A 24,760-nucleotide genomic window follows, 5' to 3' on the forward strand; every position below is an offset into this window, starting at 1 on the left:
TGTAACAGCTTTGAAGTTGGTTAACCTTACGAAAGGAACTTTCGAAAATTTGGCTGTATAAGTTATAAAATCCAAAATAGTTGGATAAACACTATACAGAGTCCAAAATGAAACCACAATAGAATCCATTAATACTCCAAGATACTATAGTCGGAGAAACATCCGACGTAGTTAAAGCCAAAATGGCAAAAACAAGCCAAAAAGGTGCAGAAAAATTCACGACGGAAATTGACAACCTACGTAAGCTCCTACTGATGAAGGCCTATCGGCCGAACATGCTGACAAATTCAGCACAAAGGAAACCATCACAATGGCCACCACAATGGTTAAAAATTGTGAGCATGGCCGCCTTAAAACAATACTGGAAACAGGCAATTTCACAAATATGAATGAAGCCGTCACTAAGTACATAAAATATAGTACTGAAATGACAGGCAACGCCAATTTCATATTGTATACACAACGAGTATATAACTATCGCGGTAAAAATTATAACAACAATTGTCGCGGTAGAAGTAATAATCGTGGTAATTATATCAATACCAGATATTATCAAAATAACGGACATAATCAAAATGGTTATAATAGAAATAATAAAATCCAAAATAATAATTATTACAGAAACAACCGTGGCGGTGGATACTCTACAGTAAATAACATTTATAACATTAAAGTTCACACTTTAAATCTCAGTCAGAATACATTTGTCACATTCGTAAACGTAGCTACAGGAAAATAATTAGTTTTTCAACTGGATACAGGCGCGGAAATATCCATAATTAAGGAAAATTCCGATAATTTTCAAAGTGTTCAAGATAAGCACATTATAAACATACAGGGTATAAGTCAGGAGATAACCAAATCAAAAGGTTTAACTTCTATTGAAATTCAAACTTCTAAGTACATAATTCCACATGATTTCCATATCGTAAATATGCAATTCAGCATGGTGCAGTATGCATTCATATTGAATACCCACTGTACCGAGAGTACTTAAAGGGTACGCACTGTAACACATTGTTGCAGTGTTTACATAATTCAAAGTCCCAGTCATAAACCCTAAATGGCGGAAATATGAACCGATCGCTATGGCTTAGCCCGCACAAAGAAAGTGCTAGCGTCGGCATAATTGTAACACGAACAGACTACATGTGCATATCCCTCGCGCTCCCACTTAAGAGGGCATAGCCTATATACATAAGTATATAAGAAAGCTCGCTCCGGCCAAATTGCTGACCCAGCGTCTGGCCGGAAGCTCGTGCATAGCCGGCAAGCACCGCCCATTGCAGTCTCACTTTTGTTAGTTCTTAAGTTCAGTTCTGATTTTATATTTGACAAATAAAGAGCCATCGCTCATACAAGAAACTCCGACGATCCGTCGTAAAGCATTTATTGTAAATCTGACTGAGCCTCTAGGCCAGCAGATAAAGAGGGACAGTTATCCCTCCAACCTAATCTACTTAACTGGATATTCTACGGCCAGCCGGCCAGAGGAAATCAAAGGGCCTGTTGCCCCAACCTTATATCTCCAGCTTCAAGGAACAATCCGTGGCGGAGTAAAAATTGGCGACGGCAAGTCATCATCTTGTCCGTCGAACAACATTTAATTAAGCCCAACATTGAAAAGTACCCACTGTAACGAATAGGGGAAACATGTAAGTGAGCACCTCCAACTATATGCTTCCCTATATCTGCATTAGAGAAGCTTCGAACTAAATGAAATAAATCGCTGCCAGAATAATTACTGCAGCTCCACTTTAATATTTTTGTGTTAACTTTATATTAAATAAAGATTGATTAACTCATTATTTGATTGACAATTTAATGGTGAATTATATGTGCGATAATAATATTTTTTTATGCTGTCTGTGTATTGTTTGCATTTTATTTTATTGCCAAAAATAAGTACGAGTTGTGGGAGTCAGGCCCGAGTTGGCAGTTCTAAATGCGAGCACCCTCGATTCATTTGATATCGAACCAGTTTAACGAAAATCCATTCACATTAAATTCTCGCTTATTTCTGGCCTCTTCGCGATATATACCGATTCGGCGAAATGAGTTTAGGAAAACTATGGTCACTCTGAGAGTTTCCGGTCTATTTCTTGTCTGGAGGCGATCGAGTGCAGTCAACTTTTGGCACAACTAAATTTTAAATCCGCTGGCATCGTAAAGATAGACCCCGAACTATTTGCAGTAACTACTACCAAACGCTTTATCTTTTTATATATTCCCTACTGCTGGTAAGCTTTCAAGCGCGATCAATCGGAAGTGTAATAAAATGTGTAACAAAGCGTATTTCCAAAAAATGCATGCTGCTCGCCGGAAAGTTGAAGAGTGCATTTCCTATTGGGTGCACAGCCAAGGCTGGACATTAATTTTGGCCGCCAACCCTGCCTCATGGGTCGGTGCTGCTAGAACAGAATAGCAATAGTTCGATCACAACCAAGGCATACACCGCGTGTATCAGGAAGCCCGACGTTCTTTGTTTTGTTGTTTTTTGTTGCGAATGTTGTGAATTGGTGTCCCCTTCTGCGTTTATTGCTGCGATCGAGGAGCCACTCTTACTGAAAGAAAACGTGTCATCTCTTTAGCATCGTCTGATCCCGCCTTCTGTGTCGCACTCACTTATTGGGCGTGATCTCCATGGATCATGGAGAAACCAACCGTTTAGTATCAATGGAATAGATTTAATTCTCATATCTTAAGCAACTTTACTTATAATTATATACGTTCCTAATTTAGCTTATTTTGGGCGGCGAATCTTAAATAATATATATACAACATTTTCTGAAAATAAATTTATCTACAGCAACACCTCATCGTCATCAGGCCGGCTGACATCGAAGGCTACTGCGTAAGTACGGCATAGCCGTCAAAAACAACTACGGGAATATATATCTTTACCAGATAGGCCACAAAGTCCATTACTAAAAAGAATACTATTCGTTTTAAAGATATTATAAGTGAAAATATTGCTTAATCCATGAAAAATTTGATTTAACGTTGTAAAAGGCAAACAAATGTAGTTTAAACTCCCCAATCTTTGCCTTCTTAAGTAATTAGTTTTTCGTATCGAAAGTTTAAAAAAACAAAACAAAATTAGAGAATAAGCAGTCTTTCAAAATTCAATTCTTTCTCTAGTTTAAGGTTAGATTTAGAAAAATGAATCATATTATCGCAGATTATATAGAGAAAGAAATGGATTAAAATGATTTTTTGGGGGGACCTGAGAAATGTGAAGCAACTGTTGTATTTGGGTGAAGCCCGATGGGACTTCACAGGTAGGGTGGGTAAAGACTGAGGCCAATAACATCTGGACCTCATCTTCAATAGGTATGTTTTTCTGTCTGCTTCCTTAACCAATGTGTTATCCCATTTGCCGCTTTATGTCATCTCTGTCTACATAATTTAGTTCTGTATACTCTTGTACATCCTAATACAAAAACCACGCCCATTTTCCCTGAGCCTGCCGGTCAAAGCGTAGACAGAGGTATTGAGGTGGACAACGCTCAAGGAGTGTGTACATTACAGAATATTAGATATCTCGGCCTGAGCGCTAGGCCGCCGCTGACGAACAAATTAGTCGTGAATTTATATAAAATTATTTTTCACTAAGTATCGGCGTTTAATTCTGCCGTTTGAATATTCATAAAATGTGAATTCATTTATATCATTCGTTGTGTCTTTTTGCTTAGACCCTTAATTCTTAGTATTTGCCTCGCAGTAAATTTTTTTATTGCCCCCACTCCACTGCTGGGAACCCGATACTGCTGCATATGCATTTGTGTGGCAAATTGTTGTTCTTCATTTCTTTGTTTCCCATAGCGCAGGCTCAGTCCCCGCATACCCCTGACCCTATCGCTGCTTGACAGGGCACCGGCTCGATTCGACGAGCTCAGATACTTTGTTGCTAAAGCGGCGGCTCCGTCCCCGCACACCCTTTGCCATGCCAACTGTCTTCATGGGCAGAATAGCTTAACAAGCATTTCTTTACCAGTGCGATTTAGCTTGGCCACATATGAGCTCGCCATTCCAGCAGTACAGAGAAAACAAACCATACGCTAGTGACTCAGAGTCTGATAGTGAATGGTCCCCGCGTACTAACCCCACAGTAGGAATTATGGACCCGGAGCAGCTTAAAACTATAATTCAGGCCGCGGTGCAAGTCGCACCCACACAAGCAGGGGCTCCAAAAATCAAGGTTTATGAGCCCATTGACATCAAAGGCAATGTTCAATGCAACGAGCCTTTAGATGCCGTTAAATGCCTGCCTGAACTTACGGAGGCACAAGAAACATACGTCTCTTGGCGGCAAGCGGCAGTAGCCGCATATTACATTTTTAGGAATTATGTTAATAGCTGACGCCATTATCAGGCGGTAGTCATAATTAGGAGTAAGATTAGGGGCCCTGCAGATGCAGTGCTATCCTTGTTCGGCACAATATTGAATTTTGATGCGATTATAGACCGCCTCGATTTTACATATAGTGACAAGCGACAGATTCACGTCATCGAGCAGGAGATGGGTACCCTCAGACAGGGAAGCCTCACGCTCCTGCAATACTTAGACGAGGTTGAAAAAAAATTCACCTTGCTTACTAATAAGGCAACCATGTAGTACAAAGCATCGGCGGCAAGAATTTTGTGCGAAAAATTCCGGGATGATGCGCTCCGCATTTTTATTTCGGGCCCCAAGCGCAGCCTCTCCGATGTTCTTTTCTCGGCTAAGCCGAAGGACATGCCAACTGCGTTGGCATTGGCTCAGGAAGTGGCTCGCAAAGAGCCTGGAGGATAGGGACAGGAAGCAAGTTCCAAAGGCGCAAGATCGCCAACAAACGTCCTATCAAGGGCACTCCCAAGTGAGTGCGGGCAAAAACCCGCATCCGATCGATCCGGCCCACACAAAAGGCAGAGGGTCAACCACATTACTCAGGGCCCAAACGAAACGGAAGATTACACCGCCGCAGCTTCAAGCGCGGCACAAGAAATCAGTGACGATGCTGTCCATGAATACGATTCGGACGCAAATAATTTTTTAGGGGAAAATCCCTGCTACCCGTCATCAGACGAAGAGTAGCGGGGGTAGATATGAGACTTTTAATAGATACGGGCGCGGTAAAAAATTTCATCCGTCCATACGAGGGATTGAAAGGCGTTCCGATACATTCGATGGCCTTGACCTGTTAAAACAGGCAGGGGCATCGCTTTGTCTAGCTTCCGGCCACCTCAAACGGGGCTCCGAAGTAGAAAAGTTGGAATTCTAACTTCGTGCCCCGACGTCAGTTTTACCAACATTGATTGCTTGGACGCGCCGCCTCTAGTTAGAGAGGCCTTTATCAAAATGCTTGGCGAACGAAAGAAAGCCTTTGCAAACCCCAACGAGGCCCTCCCTTACAACACGTCGGTGGTAGCTACCATCATGACGGTTATCGAGGAGCCCATTTATGCCAAGCTTTACCCATACCCAATGGGGGCTGCAGATCTTGTCAACAGCGAAATCCAAGAGCTGCTAAAAAATGGCATAATTCAAAAGTCAAAGTTCCCCTACAATAACCCAATATGGGTAGTAGACAAAAAGGGCACTGACGAAGCGGGCAACCGCAAAATGCGACTCGTGTTGGACTATCGCAAATTTAACGAGAGGACGATACCCGATCGCTATCCCATGCCAAATATCTCTATGATACTAGGGAGTTTAGGTAAAGCCAAATACTTCACGACACTCGATCTGAAGTCAGGCTACCACCAGATCACTCTGGCAGAGCGTGACCGCGAAAAGACTTCCTTTGCCGTTAACGGAGGAAAATACGAGTTTCGCTGGCTTCCGATTGATTTGAAGAATGCTGCCAGCATCTTCCAAAGAACCATCGACGACATACTGCGAGAGCAGATTGGCAAATTTAGCTATGTCTATGTTGATGATGTCATCGTTTTTTCAGAAGACGAAAACGCCCACATACGGCATGTGGGGCATGTAGATTGGGTTCTTAAGAGCCTGCACGACGCCAACATGAGGGTGTCAGAACAAAAATCGCGTTTCTTTAAAAAGAGCGTTAGTTTCTTGGGCTTTATTGTCACTAATAAAGGTGCCACAACTGACCCAGAAAAAACCAAGGCCATACAGGAATTCCCCGAACCCAAAAATGTATTCGAGGTGAGATCGTTCCCTGGCCTGGCCAGTTATTACCGATGCTTCATAAAAGATTTTGCATCAATAGCTAGGCCTATATCTGAATTTCTTAAAGGGGAGCATGGAAGTGTCGTAGGCACAGATCCAAAAATATCGCGTTAGATTCTGGCTTCAGAGGATGTCATCCTCAGCTATCCCGACTACAAGAAGACATTCGATCTTACGACGGATGCCTCGGCATTTGGCATTGGCGCGGTACTATCCCAAGAGGGACGACCCATTACCATGATATCTAGGACCCTAAAGGACCGAGAGGTTAACTACGCTACTAACGAGCGTGAGCTGTTAGCCATAGTTTGGGCACTGGCCAAATTACGCCATTACTTATATGCAGTAAAAGATAAAAATATCTATACTGACCACCAACCGTTGACATTCGCAGTATCGGAATCCAATCCGAATGCGAAAATCAAACGATGAAAAGCCCCCATCGACGAGTCCGGTGCCAAAATGTTTTACAAGCCCGGCAAAGAAAACCTCGCTGCGGATGCCCTCTCAAGACAGCAACTTAACGTTCTGGGAGATGAAGAAGCTTTTTCTAGCGCAGCCACAATTCACAGTGACCTGTCGCTCATCCACACAATTGAAACTACGGATAAGCCCCTGAATTGCTTTCAAAACCAGATAACTCTGGAGGAGGCACGCTTTCCGCCAAAACGCAGCTTCGTACCCTTTGGAAACTAAAGATGACATAGCATCAAATTCACTTGCAAAGAGTCATTGCTCGAAGAGCTCGCGGATATTATCGTTCCTAAAGGCGTAAACGCCATTCATTGCGATTTGCATACGCTAGGAATGATACAGGACGAATTGGTTCGGCAATTCCCGGCCATCAAGTTTTGGCACTGCAAAAACCGCGTGACGGATATTTTTGCAGTCGCTGAGAGGCGAGAAGTCCTCACTGTTGTAGTATGCACATATATTGAATACCCACTGTACCAAGAGTACTTATCGGGTACACACTGTAACACTTTGTTGCAGTGTTTACATAACTCATGAACCTCAAGTGGACGAAATATGATCTGCCCACTTATACATTGGCCCGCACACAAATAGTGCAAGTGTCAGCATAAATGCAACACGAGCGGACCACATGTATGTATGTGCATATATCTCCGCGCTCAGCCTTAAGCGAGCATAGCTATGTATTTATGTATTTCAGAATATATATAACCGTCTCTCTGCCGCCGCCTGCGAGCAGCGCAGCTACGAGACTTAGCCTTACTTAGACTTAAGAAATATTGTAAAAGAACAGATACATTTTGATCGTTGGAGCGGCACCTCAGCTGCTCCTTCAAAATAAAAACTCAACTACAATCAAACCCCTGGAGTTTTATATTATGACATGGCGATTATATTATAACATGGCGACCGTGACATGGTTAAAATATTATCTTCTGGAGAAACGACTGTTCACTGCGGCCAAACTGTACCAGCAGACACCCATCGTTGAGGAAGAAATCAAAGGGAAAAAATAAATTTGAGAGAGTGGAGTGTGATGGACTGGAGTCAATCAAAAATGCAAAAAAAAGAATAGCGCACTTAAAATGAGAGTCTGAGTGAGTAGAGTGAAAGTAATGGGTAATCGCGGAGGAGTTGCGAAAAAAATAAAAAAAAAGAATAGCACACCTGAAGTGGCTACTCTATGTGAATAATCCACCTCCCGCGTGGGCTACGTCCCAAAAACTTCAGAAAGAATTGGATTTTCTGAATGAACAAATAATAAGCAACAAGAATAAACACCCAAAAATTGCTGCCACTCACTCAAGAAAAATTAATGAAAAAATAATAGCAAAACCTACAACACCCAAGCCATTACCAAAACTTGAAAAGACATGCCCGAAGGATTGCCCTGGACCACTGGACAGCCCCCACTGCAACCACACCTGTGCGAGGACCGGCACCGGTAACGCCTGAGCCCAAAAGGCCGCGGACAGCAGCAGCAGCAATTAGAGTGCGGGAAAACCACACCTCCTGCGCCACCGAGGGAACGTCAGCGTAGCCAAACCGGCGACGACCAGCTGATGTAGAGGGAAGAAACGAAACCAACCGAGCTGAAAATTTTTTTTACCAATGCACTGCGTTGCATAATTTTTTTGATTGCACTGCGATGCATATTTTTTTTATATAATATAATATAATTTGTAAAATTGAACGGAACCTTTTCTGCCCAATTAGTCGTATGGCCCGTATAGCTGTACAAATAATAGGTAGGAAAAAGATGTTAGAGAAAAACTAAGTTTTTTTTTAATTTCCTTTTTAATGAGAAGTAATAGCATAAGTAAAACAGATCAAATAAATGATTCTGACTATTACTTCCCAAAAAAATTATATAACATTCAAAATATGACTCAAATGAAAATTAAAGAGAAATTGGAAAAATACAAATAGATAAAATATTCAAAATGGGTCTAGTGGATTTAAAGCATGTGGATTCCACTGCAAATGTAATTAATAAGGTTGAGACACAAAATATTGATTCCAATTTAACAAACATTTTATTGTCAATTATTGTTTTTATTATGTGCGCATTTATTTTGTATAAAGCTTATATGTTCCACAATAGGTGCATATCAAAGAAAGCTATAAATAAAAGCCAGGCTAATGACTAATGGCTAATGAATATAATAAGTGCTGACAATATTTGAAATAAAATGTTTTTGAATTAATATCAAAAAAAAAAAATATATATAAAATAAAAACAAACAAAAAACAAAAAATATGTATGACTATGTAAAATATATTAAGAACTAAAAATAAAAAAAAATATAAGAAATGCATTACATGAAATAAAATAATAATGATTTAAAATAATAAATAATTACAAAAAAAATTAGCACAATGTCTAGTAATAAAGCTGACATTAGGAGTACCGACATGAGCGAGGAGATGCAGAAAATTGCCATTGAATGCGCAACACAGGCTCTTAACGAGAATAGCATCGAACATGAGATTGCCGAATACATTAAAAATCAGTTCGATATACAATTCAAACCTAAATGGCATTGCATTGTCGGCAGTGAATTCGGATCTTATGTATCTCATGAACCAAACCATTTTATCTATTTCTATTTGGACTAGCTAGCCATTCTACTGTTTAAGAGAGGTTAGAAATAGAAAGTTAGTTATGATTCGAGCTTCGTTCACAAAATAATTCCATTAAATAATGGAATGGGACGAATTATATAAGGAATTAAATAATATAAAAATTGATTTTGACAAATCCTATAAGTCATTATCAAGAACTCGGCAAGCACAGCAAAATACTGTGAACAAACATGCTGAAATATTAGTAGACCGCTTTAACACTGCGCGTATACTAATACATGACCAGAGAGACCGGCTAGACAAAGCCCATTGGTCTCGAGTATCAAAGTTCTTGAACAGATTGCGAGAGAACTTAATATTCGTTAAACAAAGGTATAATTTGGCCATTTCAGTGCCAACTATACTAAACACCCCTCTGACAATCGAGACAGGTAACGAGTCAGAATCATGAGATCCACCTGCACTTGAACAGGCTGAGATAGATGATGAGGAAATAGAGGAAAAAGATATCAATAACCTCACTATTCCCGCAGTCCTAATTCAATCTGAATTGTCAGATCAGGACTTAACAGACTCTGATACCTACGACAGCATTGTAGAGCTAAAACCTACCACAATGGCTGACGAAACCATTGCCCAAAGGGCATATATTAAGGAGATATCGAATGCCATCCCGGAATTCGACGGGCAAAGGATTCACCTTCAGAGATTTGTAACAGCTTTGAAGTTGGTTAACCTTACGAAAGGAACTTTCGAAAATTTGGCTGTATAAGTTATAAAATCCAAAATAGTTGGATAAACACTATACAGAGTCCAAAATGAAACCACAATAGAATCCATTAATACTCCAAGATACTATAGTCGGAGAAACATCCGACGTAGTTAAAGCCAAAATGGCAAAAACAAGCCAAAAAGGTGCAGAAAAATTCACGACGGAAATTGACAACCTACGTAAGCTCCTAGAAGCTTCGTATATCGATGAAGGCCTATCGGCCGAACATGCTAACAAATTCAGCACAAAGGAAGCCATCACCACAATGGTTAAAAATTGTGAGCATGGCCGCCTTAAAACAATATTGAAAGCAGGCAATTTCTCAAATATGAATGAAGCCGTCACTAAGTACATACAATGCAGTACTGAAATGACAGGCAGCGCCAATTCCATATTGTATACACAACGAGGAAATAACTATCGCGGTAAAAATTATAACAACAATTATCGCGGTAGAGGTAATAATCGTGGTAATTATAACAATACCAGATATTATCAAAATAATGGACATAATCAAAATGGTTATAACAGAAATAACAATAACCAAAATAATAATTATTACAGAAACAACCGTGGCGGTGGAAGAAACAGCAATGGTGGTAACAACAACAACCACAACAATAATGTTAGAGTAACCCAAACAAATTCGGAAAACTCGCAAACACCTTTAGATACTCGACAGTAAATAACATTAAAGTTCAAGCTCGCAAACACCTTTAGATACTCGACAGTAAATAACATTAAAGTTCACACTTTAAATCTCAGTCAGAATACATTTGTCACATTCATAAACGTAGCTACAGGAAAAGAATTAGTTTTTCTACTGGATACAGGCGCGGAAATATCCATAATTAAGGAAAATTCCGGAAATTTTCAAAGTATTCAAGATAAGCACATTATAAACATACAGGGTATAAGTCAGGAGATAACCAAATCAAAAGGTTTAACTTCTATTGAAATTCAAACTTCTAAGTACATAATTCCACATGATTTCCATATCGTAAATATGCAATTCAGCATGGTGTAGTATGCATTCATATTGAAGACCCACTGTACCGAGTGTACTTAAAGGATACGCACTGTAACACTTTGTTGCAGTGTTTACATAAGTCAAAGTCCCAGTCATAAACCCTGAATGGCCAAAATATGAATCGATCGCTATGGCTTAGCCCGCACAAAGAAAGTGCTAACGTCGGCATAATTGTAACACGAACAGACTACATGTGCATATCCCTCGCGCTCCCACTTAAGAGGGCATAGCCTATATACATAAGTATATAAGTTAACTAAGTTAACCGGGCGACGGCAATGACCGATCGTCCGAAAGCTCGCTCCGGCCAAATTGCTGACCCAGCTTATGGCCGGAAGCTCGTGCATAGCCGGCAAGCACTGCCCATTGGAGTTGCCGCTATGAGTCTCACTTTTGTTAGTTCTTAAGTTCAGTTCTGATTTGATATTTGACAAATAAAGAGTCATCGCTCATGCAAGAAACTCCGACGATCCGTCGTAAAACATTTATCATTGTAAATCTGACTGAGCCTCTAGGGCAGCAGATAAAGAGGGACAGTCATACCTCCAACCTAATCTACTTAACTGGATATTCTACGGCCAGCCGGCCAGAGGAAATCAAAGGGCCTGTTGCCCCAACCTTATATCTCCAGCTTCAAGGAACAATCCGTGGCGGAGTAAAAATTGGCGACGGCAAGTCATCATCTTGTCCGTCGAACAACATTTAATTAATTGGAGCCCAACATTGAAAAGTACCCACTGTAACGAATAGGGGAAACATGTAAGTGAGCACCTCCAACTATATGCTTCCCTATATCTGCATTAGAGAAGCTTCAAATTAAATTAAATAAATCGCTGCCAGAATAATTTCTGCAGCTCCACTTTAATATTTTCGTGTTAACTTTATATTAAATAAAGATTGATTAACTCATTATTTGATTGACAATTTAAATGGTGAATTATATGTGCGATAATAATATTTTTTTATGCTGTCTGTGTATTGTTTGCATTTTATTTTATTGCCAAAAATAAGTACGAATTGTGGGAGTCAGGCCCGAGTTGGCAGTTCTAAATGCGAGCACCCTCGATTCATTTGATATCGAACCAGTTTAACGAAAATCCATTCACAGTAAATTCTCGCTAATTTCTGGCCTCTTCGCGATATATACCGATTCGGCGAAATGAGTTTAGGAAAACTATGGTCACTCTGAGAGTTTCCGGTCTATTTCTTGTCTGGAGGCGATCGAGTGCAGTCAACTTTTGGCACAACTAAATTTTAAATCCGCTGGCATCGTAAAGATAGACCCCGAACTATTTGCAGTAACTACTACCAAACGCTTTATCTTTTTATATATTCCCTACTGCTGGTAAGCTTTCAAGCGCGATTAATCGGAAGTGTAATAAAAAATGCATGCTGCTCGCCGGAAAGTTGAAGAGTGCATTTCCTATTGGGTGCACAGTCAAGGCTGGACATTATTTTTGGCCGCCAACCCTGCCACATGGGTCGGTGCTGCTAGAACAGAATAGCAATAGTTCGATCACAACCAAGGCATACACCGCGTGTATCAGGAAGCCCGACGTTCCATTTTTGTTGCGAATCAAAAGCGATCACCAAGCCCCGTGAATTAGTGTCCCCTTCTGCGTTTATTGCTGCGATCGAGGAGCCACTCTTACTGAAAGAAAACGTGTCATCTCTTTAGCATCGTCTGATCCCGCCTTCTGTGTCGCACTCACTTATTGGGCGTGATCTCCATGGATCATGGAGCAACCAACCGTTTAGTATCAATGGAATAGATTTAATTCTCATATCTTAAGCAACTTTACTTATAATTATATACGTTCCTAATTTAGCTTATTTTGGGCGGCGAATCTTAAATAATATATATACAACATTTTCTGAAAATAAATTTATCTACAGCAACACCTCATCGTCATCAGGCCGGCTGACATCGAAGGCTACTGCGTAAGTACGGCATAGCCGTCAAAAACAACTACGGGAATATATATCTTTACCAGATAGGCCACAAAGTCCATTACTAAAAAGAATACTATTCGTTTTAAAGATATTATAAGTGAAAATATTGCTTAATCCATGAAAAATTTGATTTAACGTTGTAAAAGGCAAACAAATGTAGTTTAAACTCCCCAATCTTTGCCTTCTTAAGTAATTAGTTTTTCGTATCGAAAGTTTAAAAAAACAAAACAAAATTAGAGAATAAGCAGACTTTCAAAATTCAATTCTTTCTCTAGTTTAAGGTTAGATTTAGAAAAATGAATCATATTATCGCAGATTATATAGAGAAAGAAATGGATTAAAATGATTTTTTGGGGGGACCTGAGAAAATGTAAAGCAACTGTTGTATTTGGGTGAAGCCCGATGGGACTTCACAGGTAGGGTGGGTAAAGACTGAGGCCAATAACATCTGGACCTCATCTTCAATAGGTATGTTTTTCTGTCTGCTTTCTTAACCAATGTGTTATCCCATTTGCCGCTTTATGTCATCTCTGTCTACATAATTTAGTTCTGTATACTCTTGTACATCCTAATACAAAAACCACGCCCATTTTCCCTGAGCCTGCCGGTCAAAGCGTAGACAGAGGTATTGAGGTGGACAACGCTCAAGGAGTGTGTACATTACAGAATATTAGATATCTCGGCCTGAGCGCTAGGCCGCCGCTGACGAACAAATTAGTCGTGAATTTATATAAAATTATTTTTCACTAAGTATCGGCGTTTAATTCTGCCGTTTGAATATTCATAAAATGTGAATTCATTTATATCATTCGTTGTGTCTTTTTGCTTAGACCCTTAATTCTTAGTATTTGCCTCGCAGTAAATTTTTTTATTGCCCCCACTCCACTGCTGGGAACCCGATACTGCTGCATATGCATTTGTGTGGCAAATTGTTGTTCTTCATTTCTTTGTTTCCCATAGCGCAGGCTCAGTCCCCGCATACCCCTGACCCTATCGCTGCTTGACAGGGCACCGGCTCGATTCGACGAGCTCAGATACTTTGTTGCTAAAGCGGCGGCTCCGTCCCCGCACACCCTTTGCCATGCCAACTGTCTTCATGGGCAGAATAGCTTAACAAGCATTTCTTTACCAGTGCGATTTAGCTTGGCCACATATGAGCTCGCCATTCCAGCAGTACAGAGAAAACAAACCATACGCTAGTGACTCAGAGTCTGATAGTGAATGGTCCCCGCGTACTAACCCCACAGTAGGAATTATGGACCCGGAGCAGCTTAAAACTATAATTCAGGCCGCGGTGCAAGTCGCACCCACACAAGCAGGGGCTCCAAAAATCAAGGTTTATGAGCCCATTGACATCAAAGGCAATGTTCAATGCAACGAGCCTTTAGATGCCGTTAAATGCCTGCCTGAACTTACGGAGGCACAAGAAACATACGTCTCTTGGCGGCAAGCGGCAGTAGCCGCATATTACATTTTTAGGAATTATGTTAATAGCTGACGCCATTATCAGGCGGTAGTCATAATAAGGAGTAAGATTAGGGGCCCTGCGGATGCAGTGCTATCCTCGTTCGGCACAATATTGAATTTTGATGCGATTATAGACTGCCTCGATTTTACATATAGTGACAAGCGACAGATTCACGTCATCGAGCAGGAGATGGGTACCCTCAGACAGGGAAGCCTCACGCTCCTGCAATACTTAGACGAGGTTGAAAAAAATTCACCTTGCTTACTAATAAGGCAACCATGTAGTACAAAGCATCGGCGGCAAGAATTTTGTGCGAAAAATTCCGGGATGATGCGCTCCGCATTTTTATTTCGGGCCCCAAGCGCAGCCTATCCAATGTTCTTTTCTCGGCTAAGCCGAAGGACATGCCAACTGCGTTGGCATTGGCTCAAGAAGTGGAATCAAACCACGAGAGGTACACCTTCGCTGCATCGTTCGCAAAGAGCCTGGAGGATAGGGACAAGAAGCAAGTTCCAAAGGCGCAAGATCGCCAACAAACGTCCTATCAAGGGCACTCCCAAGTGAGTGCGGGCAAAAACGTGACATGGATGTTGACCCTTCAATGTCTAGGATGCTCAAGCGATCTCAAGCTCCGGCCTACCAGAATAGGTAGCCGGCCGGATCCGACCGATCCGGCCCGCACAAAAGGCAAAGGGTAAACCACATTACTCAGGACCCAAATGAACCCGAAGGTTACACCGCCGCAGCTTCAAGCGCGGCACAAGAAATAAGTGACGATGCTGTCCATCAATACGATTCGGACGCAATTAATTTTTTAGGGGAAAATCCCTGCTACCCGTCATCAGACGAAGAGTAGCGGGGGTAGATATGAGACTTTTAATAGATACGGGCGCGGCAAAAAATTTCATCCGTCCATACGAGGGATTGAAAGGCTTCCGCCCGGTAGAATCGCCATTCACGATACATTCGATCCATGGCGTCACCAATATCACCAAAAAGTGCTACGTTTCCCTATTTAACTTGAAGGCCACGTTCTTCATTTTACCAGATTTGTCCTCCTTTGATGCCATAATTGGTCTTGACCTGTTAAAACAGGCAGGGGCATCGCTTTGTCTAGCTTCCGGCCACCTCAAATGGGGCTCCGAAGTAGAGAAGTTAGAATTCCAATCGTGCCCCGACGTCAATTTTACCAACATTGATTGCTCGGACGCGCCGCCTCTAGTTAGAGAGGCCTTTACCGAAATGCTTGGCGAACGAAAGAAAGCCTTTGCGAACCCCAACGAGGCCCTGCCTTACAACACGTCGGTGGTAGCTACCAAATTTTGCTATGTCTATGTTGATGATGTCATCGTTTTCTCAGAAGACGAAAACGCCCACATACGGCATGTGGATTGGGTTCTTAAGAGCCTGCACGACGCCAACATGAGGGTGTCAGCACAAAAATCGCGTTTCTTTAAAAAGAGCATTAGTTTTTTGGGATTTATTGTCACTAATAAAGGTGCCACAACTGACCCAGAAAAAACCAAGGCCATACAGGAATTCCCCGAACCCAAAAATGTTTTCGAGGTGAGATCGTTCCTTGGCCTGGCCAGTTATTACCGATGCTTCATCAAAGATTTTGCATCAATAGCTAGGCCTATATCGGAAATTCTTAAAGGGGAGCATGGAAGTGTCAGTAGGCACAGATCCAAAAATATCCAGGTGCAATTTAGCGAGCAGCAACGGCTTGCTTTCCATAAGTTGCGTAACATTCTGGCTTCAGAGGATGTCATTCTCAGCTATCCCGACTACAAGAAGGCGTTCGATCTAACGACGGATGCCCCGGCATTTGACATTGGCGCGGTACTATCCCAAGAGGGACGACCCATTACCATGATATCTAGGACCCTAAAGGACCGAGAGGTTATGTAGTATGCACATATATTGAATACCCACTGTACCAAGAGTACTTATCGGGTACACACTGTAACACTTTGTTGCAGTGTTTACATAAGTCATGAACCTCAAGTGGACGAAATATGAACTGCCCACTTATACATTGGCCCGCACACAAATAGTGCAAGTGTCAGCATAAATGCAACACGAGCGGACCACATGTATGTATGTGCATATATCTCCGCGCTCAGCCTTAAGCGAGCATAGCTATGTATTTATGTATTTCAGAATATATATAACCGTCTCTCTGCCGCCGCCTGCGAGCAGCGCAGCTACGAGACTTAGCCTTACTTAGACTTAAGAAATATTGTAAAAGAACAGAATCATTTTGATTGTTGGAGCGGCACCTCAGCTGCTCCTAATAAATAAAACCAAATTATAAATCAAACTTGGAATTATAGTATAACATGGCGACCGTGACATTTCCGAAGATTGCAGTCAAACAAAAATACAACAAAAAGGAGAATAGCGCACTTAAAATGAGTCTGAGTGAGTAGAGTGAAAGCAGTGCCAATAAAAAAAGTTAATGAAAAAATAATAACAAAACCTCCATCGCCCAAGCCATTACCGGAACTCAAAAAGACGTGCCCTGCCGACTGCCCTGGACCGCTGAACAGTGTGCATTGCAAATATACATGCACAAGGAAAGACGATTAGTGCGAGAGGCAATCCGCCCCTTACACCTCCGTGGGAAAAGTTGCCTGTGCGAAGCCAGCACCGGTACCGCCTGAGCCCATAGGCCCAGGACAGCAGCAGCAGACATAAAGCGTGGGAGGCACGACCGCCACCTGCGCCATCGAGGGAACGTCAGCGTAGCCAAACCGGCGACGACCAGCTGACGTGGTCAGAAGCGGCTCAGACCAAAAAAAAAAAAAAAAGGAAGCGCATATATTTTTACCAATGCACTGCGTTGCATAATTTTTTTGATTGCACTGCGATGCATATTTTTTTTTATATAATATAATATAATTTGTAAAATTGAGCGGAACCTTTTCTGCCCAATTAGAAAGTATGGCCCGTATAGCTGTACAAATAATAGGTAGGAAAAAGATGTTAGAGAAAAACTAAGTTTTTTTTTAATTTCCTTTTTAATGAGAAGTAATAGCATAAGTAAAACAGATCAAATAAATGATTCTGACTATTACTTCCCAGAAAAATTATATAACATTCAAAATATGACTCAAATGAAAATAAAAGAGAAATTGGAAAAATACAAATAGATAAAATATTCAAAATGGGTCTAGTGGATTTAAAACATGTGGATTCCACTGCAAATGTAATTAATAAGGTTGAGACACAAAATATTGATTCCAATTTAACAAACATTTTATTGTCAATTATTGTTTTTATTATGTGCGCATTTATTTTGTATAAAGCTTATATGTTCCACAATAGGTGCATATCAAAGAAAGCTATAAATAAAAGCCAGGCTAACGACCTGGATAAAATATAAGAAAGCACTAACAATAAATACAATAAGATGTTTAAAAAAAAAAAATAATAATACCCCAACTACAATACAAATATGTATGACTATGTAAAATGTATTAAGAACTAAAAATAAAAAAAAAATATATATAAGAAATACATTCCTTGAAATAAAATACGAATGATTTAAAATAATAAATAATTAAAAAAAAATCAGCACAATGTCTAGTAATAAAGCTGACATTAGGAGTACCGACATGAGTGAGGAGATGCAGAAAATTGCCATTGATTGCGCAAGACAGGCTCTTAACGAGAATAGCATCGAATATAAGATTGCCGAACACATTAAAAATCAGTTCGATATACAATTCAAACCTAAATGGCATTGCATTGTCGGCAGTGAATTCGGATCTTATGTATCCCATGAGCCAAACCATTTTATATATTTCACTTTGGACAAGCTAGCCATTCTATTGTTTAAGAGAGGTTAGAAATAGAAAGTCGTTCACAAAATAATTCCATTAAATAATGGAATGGGACGAATTATACAAGGAATTAAATTATATAAAAATTGATTTTGACAAATCCTATAAGTCATTATCAAGAACTCGGCAAGCACAGCAAAATACTGTGAACAAACATGCTGAAATATTAGTAAACCGCTTTAACACTGCGCGTATACTGATACATGACCAGAGAGACAGGCTAGACAAAGCCCATTGGTCTCGAGTATCAAAGTTCTTGAACAGATTGCGAGAGAACTTAATATTCGTTAAACAAAGGTATAACTTGGCCATTTCAGTGCCAACTATACTAAACACCCCTTTGACAATAGAGACAGAGTCAGAATTATCAGATTCGCCAGCCCTTGAGCCGGCTGAGATAGATAACCCCGTCTCTACAGACCCCGAAATAGAGGAAAAAGATATAAACAACCTCACTATTCCTGCAGTCCTCATTCAATCTGAATTATCAGATCAGGACCTCACGGACACGGATAATAACGACAGCATTGTAGAAGTAAAACCGACCACAATGGCTGACGAAACCATTGCCCAAAGGGCATATATTAAGGAGATATCCAATGCCATCCCAGAATTCAATGGGCAAAGGATACATCTTCAGAGATTTGTAACAGCTTTGAAGTTGGTTAACCTTACGAAAGGCACTTTCGAAAATTTATCTGTAGAAGTGATTAAATCCAAAATTGTAGGATCAACGCAATACAGAGTACAGAATGAGACAACAATAGAGGCAATAATAAAGAAACTGCAATACACTATAGTCGGCGAATCATCTGACGTGTTGAAAGCAAAAATGGCAAAAACAGTCCAGAAAGGCAAAACAGCCGAAAAATTTACAACAGAAATAGACAACCTACGAAAGCTCCTCGAAGCTTCATATATTGACGAAGACCTTTCGGCCGAACACGCTGACAAATTCAGCACGAAGGAAGCCATCACCACAATGGTTAAAAATTGTGAGCATGGCAGACTCAAAACAATATTAGAAGCAGGAAATTTCACAAACATGAATGAGGCCGTCACTAAGTACATACAATGTAGTACTGAAATGACAGGTAATGCCAATTCAATATTGTACGCCCACCGAGGAAACAACTATCGCGGCAACAATTACAGATACAATTATCGCGGTAGGGGTAATAGCCGAGGTAACTACCGAAGCAATGGCTATAACCAAAATAACGGTTACAACCGGAATTATAATAATCAAAACAATAATTATTATAGAGGTAATAACCGCGGTGGAAATAACCGTGGCGGAAACAACCGCGGGGCAAGCAATAATCAGAATAATGTCCGAGTAACCCAAGGTAACTCGGGAAACCAGCAGAACCCTTCAGCTATTTAGAGCCCAAAAATGGCTCAGTAAAAACCATCAACCTTAATCTCAGCATCTTTGTAAAAATGAACAATGAAAGAACAGGTAAACCTTATACACTGTTGCTTGACACTGGTGCAGATATATCTATATTAAAAGAAAATGTAGATATATTTGAAAATGTAAATGATAAAATTCATACCCAAATATCGGGAATTGGTGAAGGCACAATCTCTTCAAAAGGTTTAGCCTGTATAGAACTCACTACAGGTAAATATATAATTCCGCACGACTTCTATTTAGTCGAGCAAAATTTCCCAATACCTAGTGATGGCATACTAGGAATAGATTTCATAAAACAATATAATTGCCAATTAGATTTCACACAGAGTGGCGACTCACTAATTCTTCGCCCAAACAACTTAAATTATCCCATTAAATTACAAATACTTCATACCTGTGAAAATAATGCCACAGTACTCCCAGCTCGTTCCGAAGTTGTCCGTGAAATACAAATTCCCTCAATAAAAAATCAAATACTGATATTAAATCAAGAAATTGATGAAGGAATTTATATCGCAAATACGATATCCAATCACAAAAATACTTATGTCCGTATTATAAATACAACAAATTCCAATAAGATTGTATTATAAATTACAACAATTATAAATACAACAAATTCCAATAAGATTGTAAATTTAAATAAAATTAAATATAAATAATTATGATATAATAAAAGAAACTAACGAAGGAAGAGATGACTTCGTTATGAAAAAGCTAATTAAAAACTTTCCGACCTTGTTCAAAATGAATTAAAAGAGTTATGCACCAGATATACAGACATATTCGGACTGGAAACCGAATCGATAACAACAAATAATTTTTACAAGCAAAAGCTTAGAGTGAAGGATGATGAGCCTGTATACATTAAGAACTATAGAAGTCCTCACAGCCAAGTACAAGAAATTCAATCCCAAGTGCAAAAATTGATAGATGACAAAATAGTCGAACCATCAACTTCAGCTTATAATAGCCCCCTTTTATTAGTTCCGAAGAAGTCCCTCCCGGACTCTGACAAGAAAAAATGCCGATTAGTAATCGACTATCGTCAAATTAATAAAAAGCTATTGTCCGATAAATTCCCACTACCTAGAATTGATGATATTCTAGATCAACTAGGTAGAGCAAAATATTTTTCATGCCTAGACTTAATGTCTGGCTTTCACCAAATTGAACTTGAAAAAAGTGCCAGGGATATAACGTCTTTTTCAACGAGCAATGGCTCGTATCGCTTTACGCGATTACCATTTGGCTTGAAAATAGCCCCAAATTCATTTCAGAGAATGATGACTATCGCTTTCTCTGGATTAGAGCCTTCGCAAGCATTTCTTTATATGGATGACTTAATAGTCATAGGATGTTCCGAAAAACATATGCTCAAGAACCTTACTGATGTCTTTGAGAAATGTAGGCAACATAACCTAAAGTTACATCCTGAAAAATGTTCATTTTTCATGCATGAAGTCACATTTTTGGGACATAAATGCACAGATAAAGGAACCTTGCCAGACGATAAAAAATACGACGTTATAAAGAACTACCCAGTCCCACATGATGCGGACAGCGCTAGACGATTCGTTGCTTTTTGCAATTACTATAGGCGCTTTATAAAAAAATTTGCCGACTATTCTCGTCACATAACCAGGTTATGTAAAAAAGATGTAAAATTCGAATGGACATCTGAATGCCAGAATGCCTTCGATCATCTTAAAACGGCACTTATAAATCCAACACTGTTACAATATCCAGATTTTTCTAAAGAATTCTGCATAATAACCGATGCAAGTAAGCAAGCGTGTGGAGCGGTTTTAACTCAAAACCATAATGATATCCAACTTCCAATTGCATATGCATCACGATCCTTTACTAAAGGAGAAAGTAACAAAAGTACTACTGAGCAAGAATTAGCTGCTATTCATTGGGCTATAACACATTTTCGACCATATATTTATGGTAACCATTTTACGGTTAAAACAGACCATAGACCACTAACATATTTGTTCTCAATGGTAAATCCTAGCTCTAAATTAACACGTATGAGGCTTGAATTAGAGGAATTCGATTTTACGGTAGAATACCTGAAGGGTAAAGATAACTACGTAGCTGATGCATTATCAAGAATAACCATCAAGGAGTTACAAAACATTACTGGAAATATAAAAAAAGTCACTACAAGAAATCAAAGTAGACAGTAATCCTGAGCAGGAGACAAAGAAACAGAATTGCCTAGGCAATCTGAAGAAAAAGCTTCAAAGCCCAACGTATATGAAGTCATTAATAATGATGAAGTACGTAAAGTAGTGACCTTGCATGTAAATAATAAAATGTGTTTATTCAAACACGGAAAGAAAATTACAGCAAGTTATGATGTTAGCGATTTGTATACTAATGGAACCTTTGACTTAGGTCAATTCTTCCAAAGGCTTGAAAAGCAGGCCGGTATTAACAAAATCAGCCAACTCAAAGTGGCACCGTGGGAAAATATCTTTGAACTAGTTTCAATTGATAATTTTAAAATAATGGGCAATAAAATATTGAAATTATTAAGAGTAGCGCTACTCAACCCGGTGACCGTAATAAAAAATAATAAAGAAAAAGAAGCAATACTGTCTACATTCCATGATGATCCAATACAAGGTGGTCACACAGGCATTACAAAAACCTTGGCCAAGGTCCAGAGACACACGGTCCAATGAAGACGTTCATTACGGACATGGGAACGGAATATTAAAATTCAATTATTGAAGATCTATGTAAATACTTACATATTAAAAACATTACTTCAACTGCACACCATCACCAGACAGTAGGAACCGTGGAGCGAAGCCACAGAACACTTAATGAGTTCATTCGTTCATACATCTCAGTCGACAAAACAGATTGGGATGTATGGCTACAATACTTCGATTATTGTTTTAACACAACCCCCTCTATGGCACATGATTATTGTCCATATGAGCTAGTTTTTGGTAAAACTTCAAATTTGCCAAAACATTTCAATAGCATAGATAGAATAGAACCCCTTTATAATATAGAAGACTATGCTAAGGAATCAAAATTTAGATTAGAACAGGCATATAAGAGAGCTAGAATAATGCTAGATGTTAATAAACAAAAACAAAAAGATAGATACGATAAAAATAGCTTAGACTTTGAATTAAAAATAGGCGATCAGGTTTTATTAAAAAATGAAACTGGCCATAAGCTGGACTTTAAATATACAGGTCCTTATAAGGTAGAAGAAATAGGAGATAGAGATAACATAACTATAACAAACATTAAAAATAAAAAACAAGTAGTACACAAGGATAGATTAAAACCTTTTATTTCATAATTAATTTGGTTCTTTCTATATTTCACGTATGGCCATACATAGCATAAATAGAATAACATAAATACCATACATGAATAAATAAAATAAATAACAATTAATTCTATAATTATAAATAACATACATAGCATAAGTATCATATATACCAAAAAAAAAAAAAAAAAAAACAAGAAAATATATATGCATAAATATACCTAATTATAAAATAAAGGAGGGAGATGTAGTATGCGCATATATTGAATACCCACTGTACCAAGAGTACTTATCGGGTACACACTGTAACACTTTGTTGCAGTGTTTACATAAGTCATGAACCTCAAGTGGACGAAATATGAACTGCCCACTTATACATTGCCCCGCACACAAATAGTGCAAGTGTCAGCATAAATGCAACACGAGCGGACCACATGTATGTATGTGCATATATCTCCGCGCTCAGTTTTAAGCGAGCATAGCTATGTGTTTATGTATTTAAGAATATATATAACCGTCTCTCTGCCGCCGCCTGCGAGCAGCGCAGCTACGAGACTTAGCCTTACTTAGACTTAAGAAATATTGTAAAAGAACAATCATTTTGATTGTTGGAGCGGCACCTCAGCTGCTCCTAATAAATAAAACCAAATTATAAATCAAACTTGGAATTTATATTATAACTTGGAGTTTATGAATGACAATTGGCGATTATAGTATAACAGTTAACTACGCTACTAACGAGCGTGAGCTGTTAGCCATAGTTTGGGCACTGGCCAAATTACGCCATTATTTATATGCAGAAAGAGATATAAATATCTATACTGATCACCAACCGTTGACATTCGCAGTATCGGAATCCAATCCGAATGCGAAAATCAAACGATGGAAAGCCCGCATCGACGAGTCCGGCGCCAAAATGTTTTACAAGCCCGGCAAAGAAAACCTCGTTGCGGATGCCCTCTCAAGACAGCAACTTAACGTTCTGGGAGAGGAAGAAGCTTTTTCCAGCGCAGCCACAATTCACAGTGAGCTGTCGCTCACCCACACAATTAAAACTACGGATAAGCCCCTGAATTGCTTTCAAAACCAGATAACTGTGGAGGAGGCACGCTTTCCGTACTCTTTGGAAACAAGAGACGACATAGCATCGACTTCACTTGCAAAGAGTCATTGCTCGAAGAGCTCGCGGATATTATTGTTCCTAAAGGCGTAAACGCCATTCATTGCGATTTGCATTCGCTAGCAATGATACAGGACGAATTGGTTCGGCAATTCCCGGCCACCAAGTTTTGGCACTGCAAAAAACGCGTGAAGGATATTTTTGCAGTCGCTGAGAGGCGAGAAGTCCTCCCTGTTGAGCACAACACGGCTCACAGATCGGCCCAGGAAAACGTGAAGCAGGTACTTTCAGAATACTACTTCCCAAAAATGGCCAAACTAGCGAGCGAAATCGTCGCTAATTGTAGGACATGCGCTAAGGCGAAATATGACAGACACCCCAAAAAGCATGAGCTTGGCGAGACACCACTCCCATCTCATGTAGGAGAAATGCTACACATAGACATTTTCTCCACGGACAAAAAATATTTCCTTACGAGCATTGACAAATTCTCGAATTTTGCCATGGTCCAACCAATTCCCTCTAGAACCATAGAGGATCTGAAACCGGCATTACTACTCCTGATGAATGTTTTCCCTAAAGCCAAGGTCATATATTGCGACAACGA

General features: G+C 39.7%; 1 long non-coding RNA gene and 2 pseudogenes across 2 annotated transcripts in view; 2 read left to right on the forward strand and 1 right to left on the reverse strand.

The window, feature by feature from the left end:
- Window positions 1-24,760, reverse strand: part of LOC110187613 (uncharacterized) — a 157,340-nt gene that overhangs the window by 114,859 nt on the left and 17,721 nt on the right. The gene's annotated exons all lie outside the window — the stretch shown is intronic.
- LOC110179919 (dynein light chain 1, cytoplasmic pseudogene) lies at window positions 9,032-9,301 on the forward strand (annotated as a pseudogene).
- LOC110179918 (dynein light chain 1, cytoplasmic pseudogene) lies at window positions 18,046-18,315 on the forward strand (annotated as a pseudogene).

Source organism: Drosophila serrata, unplaced genomic scaffold (genome assembly GCF_035046125.1).
Source record: "Drosophila serrata isolate PLE 108 unplaced genomic scaffold, ASM3504612v1 contig_293, whole genome shotgun sequence".
In the NCBI taxonomy this organism is placed as follows: domain Eukaryota; kingdom Metazoa; phylum Arthropoda; class Insecta; order Diptera; family Drosophilidae; genus Drosophila; species Drosophila serrata.